Source organism: Thalassophryne amazonica, chromosome 12 (genome assembly GCF_902500255.1).
Source record: "Thalassophryne amazonica chromosome 12, fThaAma1.1, whole genome shotgun sequence".
Lineage (NCBI taxonomy): Eukaryota > Metazoa > Chordata > Actinopteri > Batrachoidiformes > Batrachoididae > Thalassophryne > Thalassophryne amazonica.
Genome location: NC_047114.1, coordinates 28558519 through 28563629, shown reverse-complemented (window position 1 = coordinate 28563629; position 5111 = coordinate 28558519). Strand labels below are relative to the sequence as shown.

At 40.5% G+C, this 5111-nt stretch overlaps 1 long non-coding RNA gene across 1 annotated transcript; it reads left to right on the top strand.

The window, feature by feature from the left end:
- The first annotated feature begins 487 nt into the window (after positions 1–487).
- LOC117522128 lies at positions 488–4593 on the top strand. The gene is made up of 3 exons (XR_004564148.1): positions 488–498; positions 2021–2024; positions 4478–4593. It is a non-coding gene; the product is annotated as an uncharacterized LOC117522128 (long non-coding RNA).
- The last annotated feature ends 518 nt before the right edge of the window (positions 4594–5111 follow it).

Sequence of the window (5111 nt, the reverse complement as noted above, 5' to 3'; positions counted from 1 at the left end):
CATGAGGTGTCAGAGAGGATGAGATAGACATTCTTTGGAAAACAAGAGCAAAGAGGAAGTTCAGAGTAAAGACAAAGTCAAAGATATGACTGAGCTGTTGTGTTTTTCAAGCAGCTTCTGGACCTTTGACTCTGGATAAGTACTGATTTTACATCCATCGATGGAAATCTCAATCATGGGAGCAGCCTAAGTGTTTCTCTTTACTTCTCAAACTAAGTTAATCACAACATTTGGACTCAATGCTGCTTTAAAACCACAAGTGAAAAGATTTTAGAGCTCAGGCTGTGCAAACCCAGCCAAGCTTTTAAAAGCTTTAAACACTCACCTTCACCACTGCCAAACCAACACAGAATGCCATTAACCAAAGATTCTTAAGCTATAAGAATAGCTTTACTGTTCTCATACAATACTTGGATAGAGACATGGAACAAAACAAAGGACAATTATATCCACAGGTTTAACAGGCAATAAAAGGCCTTTGGAAACAATGTAACAAGAGTTGAATTGAACCACTGACACACAATGACACAACATAAAACAGTGTTATTTGTTAAATCATATCTTAAAACTTACATTTCTCTGAAGCTTTCTCTTATTGCTCTCTCGGAATGTTTTTCTGTCTAATTTTCTTTTATCATTACAATTTTACCTCTAGTTCTTTTCCTCCCCTCCATGTTTTTACCTAAAATTTACGACAATATCTCACAGCATTTCATGATTCAGCATCACAAAATATACATTAACCTATTGGTTCCTGATATTGTCACGAAAAGTACCACATTTTCATAACAGGACCATAAATTCATGGTCCTGTTATTCCATGATGGGAGCATGAAATGAAAAGTGATGCAGGGGGGTCTGGGGGGGGGGGGGGGGGGGAGAGTTATGGTTAGGAGAAGGGGTAGGGTTAGGTTATGGTTATGTTTAAGGTTAGGGGGAGTGGTAGGGTTAGTAAGAGAACACTGCAGTCTTGTTTGAATCCTGTGTGATATTGCAGGATTTGACCACTTATGAGGACAGGCGTTCCCATTGTGCAATATATACACAGCATAACTTCACATGGATAAATGGTGCACTGTTTTGTTTTTGGCTGCAATCACCGAAGCAGTCGTGAAAAGTGTTTTTTTTTTTACGTTCCCAGTGGAGAAGGGAAGATGAGGCAAATGGGAGATGCCGTGTCGGTAAGTGTTAGCCTACACAGCTAACCAGAGTAGCTACGTTCTCTCACCTGCAAAACCGCCTCGACACGTTTGTGCTCCGGTGTAACAGTATAGCTTCCCACCCTGGAAATCTTCCCCCCCACCCCTGACAGGCAACATTCCAACATTCCACGCTTGGAACTCCAAAATGAGTTCACACTGAAAGACCCAGTGCCACTTAACACTTTTAAATCACTCTTGATGGCTCTGACCTGTAGATGTTTTACCTGATTGTATGATCTCGTTCAAGTGTCTGTTTTCTATGTGACATAGAATGCGACAAATGCGACAAGGTGTTGGCAATAACCTACAAGTTTTTGGCAGTGATCAACATGGTTTTGGCAGTGACCAAGAAGGTTTTGGCAGTGGCTGACAAGGTTTTGGCAGTCACCGACAAAGTTCTGGAAGTGACTTTTATCTAGGTCACAAGTGCTTATATCCAGTCTCATCCTGGATTTTGGTCGAGAGAGTATAGGCATCCAATATGAACACAATATCCGTAAGCTTTGATTGGTTAAGTTCGTGACAAGGTTTTGGCACTGACCTACAAGATTTTACAGACTGCATGCATGTGAACTTGTCCAAGAATTTGGTCCAGAAAGTGTGTGTATCTGATATGAAAGTAATACCTGGAAGGTTTGATGAGTTAGGTTGCTGACAAGTTTGCGGCTGTGATCTGCAAGGTTTTGACTGTAGCATACTTTTATATCAGTGTCACAAGCACTCATGTGCAAACTTGTTTAAGGTTTTAGTGCAAAGAGCAAGTGCATCCAATTTGAAAGCTATACCTGGAAGTACTGATGAGTTATCACAGCGACAAGAGGTGTGATGGGTGGACCCAGCCTTGAAATCTTAATAGGTTATCATGGTGACAAGGTATTGATAGTGACCTACTGTTAGGGCCCCTTCACACACGACTGAAGCCGACTAGCGCATGAAGGAGGAATTGCATGCCATTTGTGAAACTTTTAGCTGCCTCTGCACTGAACTGCCACCGACAACAGCAGCTGTTGAGATTTCTGGTTCTGGATGTCACAGCAGGGGAACACATATCATGTTTTGAAGGACATGACCTTACAATTGTCTACTGTGACGTGCATGTGTCTGCTTGCTGTCCTCACATGGAAATACATAAAACATATACATACAACCTTTTGCGACAGGCTGCAGTGAGCAAGCAAGCACACACATTGCACTTTGACAGGCTGTCCCAGGTGAAACGGACCGTCAGATCATGAGAAAACACAGCAGATGATCTGAATGTCACGTCACCCACATGAGCTCTGTTCCACATGATGCGGTGTCTGTCCTGCGGTGCACCACCCACATGACACGCGTTAGGCCGGACACACATGCCGGGACAACTGGACATGCCGGACCAGCAGATGTGGACGTGATAAGAGCGTATTGCTTCATTCATGTCATGTCATGACTGTACGTCTATGACCGTGGGTCATCTACAGAGGAACAGTTCATACTTGTATTGTCCGCTCGATAAGAGGGATTCAATAAATTGTGGTGTTTTTTATGGTGTGTATGTGTTTTTCTCCACAGCAGCGGCGTGATGTGGTACAACACATTCCGGCTGCTCACAGTGTTCATGCACGCACATGAGTGTGTACAAAACCATTGCCGGTGTATTGTGCATGCCTGTCTGACCATGCATCCCTCACGACAGCAGGTGGAATGTTTCGTGGTTCCCCATTTTGTGGTTGGTTTGTGGATTTTCTTCTGGTTTCTGCGTATTTAGTGTTATGTGTGGAGCCCTTAACAAGGTCACAAGAGTGTTAATGTGTGATCTTCGTGAAAATTTTGGTCCAGAGAGCACAGAGAGCACACTTATGAACATTATGAAAGTAACATCTGGAAGCATTGAAAAGTTATAGCGGAGAGGATCATTAAAGTAATGATTGAATGCAAATATGAATATCAGCAGTGATTCTTTGCAGCCTGTGTTGAGTTTCACTAAGTATTTGAGTGTTCTTCAGAGCAGAGGCAGAATCTCTTGACATTTTCCCCAGTGAATATTGCATTTGTCAGGGATTAGATGTGTTCTGGATCCTGCTATCTTCAGTGTTTATATGGGCTAGGTGTTGAGTAGGCAGGCTTGGGGAGTAACGGAATACACCGAGTTTGACCGAGTTTCATTCATGAAGTCAGTGGTGTGGGTACACATCTCTACGTGTGGGTGTGACTGTGAGCGGCACAGCGCGGGTCATTATAATCTCATTATTTTAAGGTGCAAATTTAAAAAAAATCCCCAGTCTTGTCGAACAATTTTAATCATTAACAACCAGTATTTTAACTAGACATTGGTCTAGTAGTGGAAAACATCAACTAGACATAAGTGAAGAGTTAATGGTCCGTGTCATCGGGCGACACAGGTACCGCAGGAGACATACAGCTGTTTATCATCCAAATATCGGTCAAAGTGACAAGAAGAACCAAAACCACTTACTTATGGAAGGAAATATTGTTCCTCTGTTTGTGGCTTTGCCAACATGCGCAGCTTTCCAGCATATTCCACCTGTTTCTTGAACTTCTATGCATGCAAATCACTAACTTGCCCGGAATTAAAATGGCGACCACGCCTCCTTACTGACAGTATTTACTTAATGGTTTTCATTATGCTTTTGTTCTTATTTTGAACGTTCAATAAGTGGACTGATATGTTTTTTTTGTTGTTTTTTTTTTAAGTTTATTGAGCAGATTAAACAATACATTCATATACATTTATAGGGAAAAAGAAAACATACAACTCAAACGGAGTAGGCTGAAGCTATTGCTTATGTGAGCCTACCCCTCTACAGTATCATCGTTTATAAGCTGCTTCTTTTGCACAAAGCTCTTGCAACAATTTTCATTATTGATTTTATACTTACATTTTTGAGTGATTAGCAACACTACTGTAACAAACTTCAGTCAGTAAACCAATAATGTCCATCCCAGCCACATGCACTCCACAGTGTGCAGGTGTCTGTCCATAGACCTTTTAGTAAGTTTCACACAAATAGATCATTGATCTTTAGCATACTCTTTAAATACATACATTTAATATAGTCTTTTAAATTGTAATATACTTGTAGCATTTTTCAAATGATCCTGTAGTGCATTCCATAGGTTTACCCCCCTTCTGGTAATACATTAGCTTTTGAGAGTTATACGCGCACACTGAACTTTAAGGTTGAGATTCTCTCGTAACTATCCTCCTTCTCTTTTCAAAAACATATTTTGGATGTTACTGGGAAGTACGCAGTAAACTGCTTTGTATGAGTGAGTTTTCAACTTTATTATGTCATCAAGTTTTAGGATTTGGGATGTTAGGAACAGTGTGTTAGTATGGTCCCTAAAGCCAACGTTATGCACAATCCTAATAGCTTTTTTTTGCAGTCTATAAAGTGGCGTCAAGTGGCTAGCATAGGCATTTCCCCAGATCTCAGCACAGTAATTTATGTAGGGCAGGATGAGAGAGCAATACAGAATGACAAGAGCTTTTTGATCAAGTAGATATCTGCATTTTCCCATTATTGCTACGTTTTTTGCAACCTTCTGGCAATACTGGTAATCTGCGGTCTCCAGCTAATATCATGACTCAGAATCACACCAAGAAATTTAAATTCTTTTACACAATCATTTTTTACATCATCAATGTGGATTTCTGGTTGAGTTTCCTTTCTACTTTTCCCAAATAACATCATTTTTGTTTTTGATACATTTAATGATAATTTGTTTCTATGAAACCATTCTTTAATTTTGCACATCTCTGCTGTGATTTCAGTCACCAGAAGCTGTAGATCTTTGCCAGAACCTAGTATTGTTGTGTCGTCTGCGAATAGTATAAATTTTAATTTTGTGGTTACATTACAAAGGTCATTTACAGTTTAGGCCCTTTTGTCTGACTTAGTGCTTAGC